A 9,384-nucleotide genomic window follows, 5' to 3' on the forward strand; every position below is an offset into this window, starting at 1 on the left:
TTTTAAATACTGGTTTTTTAATTTTACACGTTAATAAGTTAACTTAAATAAAAGAAATAATTCCACGATTTATATGTGAAAGTCCTTTTTTTTAGGAATTGGTTTCATTTGAAAACACAGAAAAAGGGACAAGTACTCTAGGAAATATCTGTTCCGTGTGACTCAAGGTAATTACCCAGGTAATTACCCTTCCTAATTAAGAGGCGAGGAGCTCTCCACTACTTCTGAGGAGAAGCTGTCCCATAGGCTGTGTATAGAACGTGAGGGCTGCGATCTGAAGCCACAGAAATGAATTTTTAGGAGTATTCTATATACTATTCGTAATTTATAAATAAATAAATAAAATTCATTTTGGAAGAAGTCGAGAGGAAGGGAGAGACAATGGGTTTTCATGAGGCTTCTTCTGGAACACCTGGCTTCGTCCAGCCCTCGCTTGGCACAGTATCGCAAGGCTAGGGATATGGAAAATACTGTTCGTGTCTTAAGAAAAAATAAGTGTATTATTGATTTTTAATTCGAGTTTTGTTGATTATAGACAAAAGTTGTTGTTTTATTCTTATAGAGGTCTAAGAATTCTTTCGTAACTTTTTATCATTTCATTTTCTCTAAATAAATAATTGAAAAATTGATTTTTTAAATTATTTTTATCTCCAATTCTATCAATTTTATAGAAAGATTCTAAGACACAAAAATCATTAATCTTCTTCCCATAAACCTCTACAAATTTTTTCGTCATTTTCAAACACAAATGATACTAAATTCAATAGCTCTCAAAAGAAGTCTATTGAAACGCATTACGGACAATGCTTTCCTTGAGACTTCTGGGACACGAACAGAATAAGGTCCCTATCTCGCGATGTATCCACTTTACAATGTATGTATGTATGAACTGCTCACTGCCTGCGCTCGCTCAAACTGGCCAGCGCGCTGCCCATTGCTGGTACTCTCCTATCCTCCTATTTTCCCACCCTTCAATACTATAGAGCAGAGCTTCCCAACCTTTATGGGTCAAGACTTTCGAAAATGATCGTCTCTTATGACTCTCTCTTACACTGCGTATTTTAAAAGGAGCGGGTTAAAAAATGATCGCTTCACACTCAAATTTTGTATTGAATACACTTAATTAATATATCGATTTATAAATTACATACATTAATTCAGAGCCACACATTGGAAATCTATTATAGAGGATTTTGAACAGTTTGCGCGCCATGGCCATTAGTTTCTTCTATTTTCCAAGAAAACATATTCAAGACAATTCTTCTTTTAAAATTTTATAAAGATTCTTTAAAAACCTGTGGGTAACTTAAGCGTCTTAAATTACAATTTTAAATTAATTTCGCCATGGCGCTGAAGCACTTAAAAAATAAAAATAGCCATTCGAAGACGATTTTTTCCCACAAACCTGGAGAGTACTTGCACATAAAATTCTCCAGTGTCAGTTCTGACTATTAGTCTCTGGACAAATTCTAAGATTGACACTGACACTGGCACGCACACAGGGCAGCAATTGTCACCTATTGTTCTCGTCTCACGAGGAGAGTTATTTGCGGGAACACTTTTTTATTTTTTTATTTAATTTAAGTAATTTAGGGGTCGAATTATTCGATATTTACGAAAAGAAACATAAATATACAAGCGAAGATATAAATTAAAACCTCGCTTTCTCTTTATATACATACACACACACTAATATATAGAAAATATATACACAAAATACAAATAGAAAATGTGTGTAACGAAATTTATTTAAATTTTAATTTTATAAATTAATCTTTAGATAAAATCTATAATTAATTTGAATACAGTTAATTTAAAAAAAAAGTAACAAAAAATATTCGACTCGAGGAGATTTGAATCCTCGTTTTCCTATTCGATTGTAGTTTCCAACCAACTGATTGTGAGTCAGAAGAAAATTTTTTAAAATAATTTTAATATTTTTTTGAGTTACTAGTAAAAACTTCAAATCCAAATATCTCGAAAAAAATATCGAATATATAACCCTAAAATAGTATACATTCTTAAATACAATGATTAAATCTGTAATTATTCAAAAATTGATCACTTGAAAGTTCCCACTCTCCTTGTCAAAGAGAAGTCTCGCGAGAAGCACTGATTCAAATGGGTTCCGCAAGACTTCTTTCGGGACGCGAGCAGTACTTCGGTTAAAACAGTTTATATGAAGGAAAATATAGATAAAGTATAATATTAAGAGATAATAAACAAATAATATTGAATAATAATAATAATACTAATAATAATGATAATATTGCTTGTGTGTGAATGAAAGCGACGAAAAATAAATAAATAAATAAATAAATAAATAAGTAAATGTGAACTTATAAGTGCAGCGAGTGATTTTAATAATAAACAAAAGAAGAAACGATAGAATGGTTGAAAAAAGAGAGAATTTTGAATGAATGTAGAAAGAGAGAATTTTGAATGAATGGAGAAACGAGAGAATTTTGAATCTGTGAGAGAGGAGGCAGAGAGAGAGAGGGAGGGGGAGAGTGCGAGAGCGAGAATGAGAGTGAGAGCGAGAACGAGAGGGAGGGAGAGAGAGAGTGAGAGAGTGAGAGGGCGGAGAGAGGGAGAGAGAGAGAAAGCATTTTAAGAAAAAATAAAAATCGATAGAAATAAAGAGCCAGATTTTCGATTGCCTGATTTGTAAACGAGTGAGTGACGTAATTTGTGGCCATGGTTTATTAAATTTGTAAATCATTATTTTTTTGGGTCGAAAAGTATGCATTTTTCTGAAAGCATAATTCTTTCTGTGTGTATAAAATGTAAACACCTCTACCAGCCCAGAAGTGAAATCAATGTTTCTAACTTATTTATAAAGTAAATGATATACATGATTGATAAAAATAAAATGAAAAATGAAGAATAGACGCTGTTTTGTGAAGTTGCACTTGTTCTTTAAGTTTCTGCAATTTTTTAAAATCTTCCTATTGTTTATTTTTTCGCTTTCTTTTGTACATAGTATAGATTCGCCCTCTAAATATGTATATACAGGGTGTCCCAGTGAACACTGTACAGTGCGTTATTTCCTAAGACTTAAGGTATTAGAGATAAAAAAAAATTATTTATACAGGATTGCATGGTTCAAAGGGGCCAATTTATTAGCGAAGGCGAATTTTTTGTAATATTATTATTACATGAGATATGATGGTCAAGTTTGGTTTTTTAAATATACTTTTTTACAGATCAGTTAGTAGTGTGTTTTAAGACGAATTCAGCGACGTCTAATTTATATACTTTTTTTAATTAATTTTCGAGATATTGCGCCTACAAATTTAGTGATTTTCGTCGGAAAAGAACCTTTCTGACCAGCAGGTACTGCGGGTGGTCTATTGTTCCGTCCCTTAGTATCGGTTTCAAGGGGTAATGTCTAACACGCGCCATCGGGAGGGAACAATAGACCACCCGCAGTACCTGCTGGTCAGAAAGGTTCTCTTCCGACGAAAATCACTAAATTTGTAAGCGCAATATCTCGAAAATTAATTTAAAAAAGTACGTAAATTAGACGTTGCTGGATTTTTCTTGAAACACACTATCAACTGATCTGTAAAAAAATATATCGTTCCACTTAAAAAACCAAACTTGACCATCATATCTTATGTAATAATAATGTTATAAAAAATTCGCCTTCGCTAATAAATTGACCCCTTCGAACCATGCAATCTTGTATGAACAATTTTGTTTTATCTCTAATACTTTAGGAATTAACGCACTGTACAGTGTTTGCTGGGACACCCTGTATATATATGTATGTGTGTTTCCAACATGTGAGACATTTTTGGGGGATAAGTTCTGGACATGAAGGCAAGGAAGAAAGTACATGTATACAAGATATAATAAATATAGCCATCGACGTTTTAAGAGGTGGCAAGAAATCCAAATTAGAGCACAAAATATCCTATGACATAGTATTCATTTTGCAATAATGGTGTCTTAAAATTTACATATCTCTATATGCTAAACTAACAGTCAGAGGATTCTGTAAAAAATTACAGATTATAGATCGGTAAAAACCGATACATTGGAGGGCAAAAAATAGAGCAAATAAGCCTTAATACGTTTTATTGTATTTCTTACGATTCAACTTTTATAAAATTTTTAAAATCTGAGATCCATTTCCTACGAACATGTCGAATTTTTAAAACTAAAAATTAAATCGTAAGGAACAACAAGATGTACTAAGATATCTTTTTTGGATTTCCGTTCCTCAGTTAGGGTTTTCGTTCGTCCCGCTTTTCCCGGGTTAGCTCCTTTTAAAGGATTTTATTGCGCTTTTTAGCATAACTATGTACAGACGATTTTTATCAACTTCATTTTCTTTAAGTAAATACCCACACAGCACCGAATAGTGAAGATACATTGCTGGAATATTTCAAATTTGCAGTAACATCGCATTATTGCTACAAGCTTGCTGTAAAGATTGCGTTCCAGCAATACTGTAAAAGTGTAAAGCAATCATTTTCTTTATGTACAGCTTCAAAACAAGCAAACAGTCTGTGTACTGTCTGCTGTTCGCGGGTTTTGATATTTCGTTTGTTAATTATTAATTTGTTCAATAAATGGATAGATATATCGAACACAATACTATATTAATTAATGATATAATTCTATGTTCTATAAAATTGAATATAAAATTCAGAATAAAAAGAACAGTAAGTACAAGTGGTAAAAATGTTAACAACTAATTCCACTCATTTAGCAAATGAAGCATCATCGTGCACACGCAAATTCCTGTATACATTATATGTGTGTACAATGTATATTCGTGTAATCACAGTTATTTCTTTATTGATACAGAAGATTAATGTAGTAGTAAACGTTTACATATTTCATCGCCTTTCGGCCTCTGAAAGGGAGTTACATAAATACATAACCGACATATTGTACAATGTCTTGAACGTGTAATTTTCATATTTCTCACTTCTTATTATTACTGATATTATTTGAATTATTATTATTATTATTTCTATTATTTATCCTTATTTTGTTTTGATGTTCTACTTCTCTTGTCCTTAAGAGACTCTGTCATTTAAATCTTATTGTTTATTCTTTCTATAGCTTTGCACTCCTGTATTAGATGTTCTAGTGTTCCCGGTTTAATTTTGCATACCTTATCCTCTGTTAGATTCCAGTATCTATTGGCCCTTTCTTAATTTCTGCATCTAAATCTTGCGATTATTACTTGGTCTTTACGTTTGTACGATGCTTGTAAATACTTAGGTTTGGTTTCTACTGTCATTGTGGCATATCTTTTATTGTATTTCCCGCTTCCTATTTTCTCATATTGTTCCTATAATTGTTCGATTCTATCTGTTTGAAATAGATTTGCCCAATGATTTTCTTGTTACTGTAATGTCTGTATTTCTCGTTCATCTACTGCTTCCTGTCTATAATATTCAATTCCTTCTCTTTCCCACTTAGATCTTTCCTCAGTCTGATTCTCAGCTATCTCCTTCCAGTACTATTCTATTATTTTATTTATTTTTAGCTTTTTCATCTTTTCCTCATATTTGACCGCTTTTTTCCGGTATCAATCCTAACTTTGTCTGTTTTAGTTCCTTTCAGGGTTAAATATGTCGGAACATTGAACTCTAATCATTTTATGTATTTCTCTTGTATCTTTTCTGCCTTATTTATCTCTCCCCAACCCTATATTTCCGATGCTTACAATAAGATACTCTTTACTAGGTTATTAAATATTATGATTCTCCTTTCGAAATTGTTCGTAAACTTTCTTTGTCCTATTCTCCATGTTTGTCTTATTGTTATCATAGCTTTCTTGATCGTTTCTCTTATATGGACTGAATTCCCTCCGTTCTTTTGAAAATGAAAACCTAAATATTTGAATTCATTTACTTCCTTTATTTCTTTGTTTCCCCAGCTCCTTTTCTTTCTCTTTTCTTTTACCTGCCTTAAAGACTAGTACCATAGATTTTTCTGTGTAGATTACTAAATTTTTTTTGTTTAGAAACAGAAGATCAATGTCATCACATTTTTTCTAGGTTGGATCAGTAAGGAGAATAAGAGCAAGGAAATTTAAAAAGTATTTTAGAAGGAGGATGGTACTATGTGACTATTTAATAAGAAAATACGATGGTGCTTAGGTTAGGTAAAAAGACTTTTCATTACATTAATGTTGAATGAAATAAAAGGCAATAAAATCGGAACAATAATAGGAAGAAGAAGGAAGCTGATAAGGGAATATTTATAGGACAAAGAAAAAAGGAAGATAAACAAACAATGGATAGGAAAAAAATATTATGTAGTGGGTATAGCGGCGATCGTGAATCGCGATGTCCAAAATGAGCTTCTTCTGTCGATAATTTTGACAATGTTAACACAATACAATTAGAAAGTATTTGAGAAATTATTTAAAGAAAAATTTATATCAAATAAAAAATGAAACATTAGTGTATTTACTAGCCGCAGAATTAATCTAGAGAAGAATCATATTCATGTTCAACTAAACAAATGTATAATTAGTTCAAAATAACATCCAGCTAACATTCGTGATCGTAATAATCATATCGTAGCCATATGTATCATAGGATTAACCGCCAAGAAAGAGGTACATGGGCATAGGATGCCTATTTTAAGGACATTTCTGATTTTTATATGTATTTACTAACATGGAGTTAATGTCGATATACTTTTTTCTGACTGTAGTGATTAGAAATTCCTCCCAAACTCCGATTCCAACACCAACTCTGATTTCACAGCCCTGCTTCAGACTTGTTTTCATCGTCTGAATAGCTCGGATGGAAGCGGAAACGTACAGAACGTACTATTTGTATCTCACAAGATGTCTTTTGGAAATCATTAGGGGCAATGCCTTCACAGGGGCTTTTTCCTCGGTCACGAATAGGACTTACATCCCACACAGATGAAGAGAGGGTGCAAATTAAAGAGAGCTAACGGGAGCCAAAGCTCGAAGGGGCCCGGGCCTCAGGTCATAGGTAGGAGTCTGCACGAACGGCCACCACAAGCGAAACGTGGTCAGCTCGTGGCAAAAAGTACGAAGATCTGCGGAGAAACGATAAATGAATTAAGTGTCTAAAAAACTGAATTACCTATTATCTGATAGTGATCATTAAAAAATAGATAGGAGGTAAATACAATATCCAAATCGGGAATGCTGGCAGTAGTGGAACATAAGACACTTGTATATACTGAATGTAAGATTATTTTCATGACTCCATTTTTCCAAGTTTACAATAGCATAACAAATTTTTATATGTAAAGGGGAAACCTGCTATTAGTAACAACCTTATGCAAATTGTTGAAAAATATTAAAAAGCAAAGATCTAACATGTGATCCTTGAGTAACATTTCAAGTCCAACTAACTGAAATTCTTTATCTGTACCTATTATTAAATTCTACCATTTAAGATCAACCATTACAAAATTTGAGATTCAATGAAGGAGGAGACAATTAAAGCTTGTAGTAGACAGTTTAGGAAATAATATAGAATGACAGATAAAGGCTTTCCTGCAATTAGTGTATGTACACTGCATCGACTTCATTGTCCTGTCTCGACAGCCTGTGTAATGTAACAACTGTAACTTATTAAACTGGTTACAGAGCAATCAGCCAAAAAACTATGTTGTTCTTCAGTTCATAGATATTTTAATAAAAATGACAATTTATGTGAAACTATGTTCTCTAATATCCCTGATGTAAGGTTTTGTTTAATTATCAACCTATAAAGAGAAACCAAATGTTTATCTTCACCCTTCAATACAGGCGTAACAAGACTCAACTTCCACGTCATAGGGAAGATACGTTATGTGAAAGATTTGCTATAAATAAACCAAAATATATGAGAGACAATAACATTTGCTGGTTTCATAATGTTGTAGCAACTCAACCTACAAAATAACAGGTTGGATAAACTATCCTCCTGTTCTTCACAATTATATAATGGGGCATTTAATCATTTTATTCGTATGCTAGTGAGTCATTACATTATTATTGCATCATATTACATTGTTCAAACGATTATTGACCACACAAATTGACGCATTCATGCAGTATTTACATGAGTTAAAATGTTAATTGACAGGTTCTTTGGTATAGGCAAAATTCAAAGCAATCTTGTATTACCAATCCCTAATTTTCCGACACGTATGACTATTCCAATAACTTTCGAGCATTAACTAAGTATACGAATAGACCTAACATCTAATGTACTTTTCTGCCCCAAGCAAACGTGGCTCTAAAGCCACTCTCATTTTCGTGTCACTCTCGACGTTATCGATTCAGTCAGAAAATTTTGGATTTTTCGCTAATATTTCAAACGTGAACTACTTTGCATCTTTAGATTATTTTAAAAAAGTAGGTTACATAACTTATTTTATTAATACATTTCAGTAAATAAGTAATTGCTTGCTTCAAGAAATTTTTAATATAAGAATCATACAAACATAACTGCAATAATTATATTTTTTATGAAAATATTAGTAAAAATGAAAAAAAAGTAGAAATAACATTTGCATTTTTTATACAAAATAACTTATATAGTAATTCCAAGCATGACAAGTGTTTAAACAATTTCCTAATGCATATTTAATCGAGTTGTCTTTTCATTTAATTATTGATTTTAGTTTCTATCGTATTAAATTAATAAAACTGATTGTAAAAGAAAACATAAAAAAATTTTGTATTATTCTTTCAAATATTAAACGAAACAGAAAACATTCAGACGTTCGCCTGAAACATAATCTGCTCATAAACTGATACAGTTTAACGTGAAAAATACATCATTATGTTTAAACGATGCGCTATTGCTATCTTTGTCTTAAGACAGGCCTTCCCAAGAAGTGGAAAACCACTCCTGAAACATGTGTTTCGGTTCTCCTTCCAACGCTGCGCCTTCAGCTAAGGTGAAACAGTTCTTACTACCCTTTCTCCGAGGAGACAGTACGCCGCGCCGCTAGCAAATATGCTCGGGCGCTTTGACCAAATGTGTCAAGTTTTTATAGGAAATTTCATAATGATTTAAAAATATTAGGAAAAATTTAAATTTAAATTAGCATTTTAAAATGATGTAAAAAGAATTTAAAAAATTTATATTATATGCTACACCGCAGTGCACCAATATTTTTTGTAGAAAACGTTTCTTCAGAACTTTTTTTTACAACAAAATATAATTATAAAATAAAGGCATGATCTTATGTGAACTGAATGTAATAAAGGAGTTATAATCATTAATCATCGATCAGATTACATTTTATTCAACTCCGTCTCATTTTAATAATTCTGATTATAAGTATAACAAAATAGATTTGTTACAACAATAATGAGTAAGAAACAACAATGACCAATTGCAGTTTTTGCAAAAACTTTTAGTAATCTAGCAAACT

The sequence above is a fragment of the Calliopsis andreniformis genome, unplaced genomic scaffold, assembly GCF_051401765.1.
Source record: "Calliopsis andreniformis isolate RMS-2024a unplaced genomic scaffold, iyCalAndr_principal scaffold0022, whole genome shotgun sequence".
NCBI lineage: Eukaryota > Metazoa > Arthropoda > Insecta > Hymenoptera > Andrenidae > Calliopsis > Calliopsis andreniformis.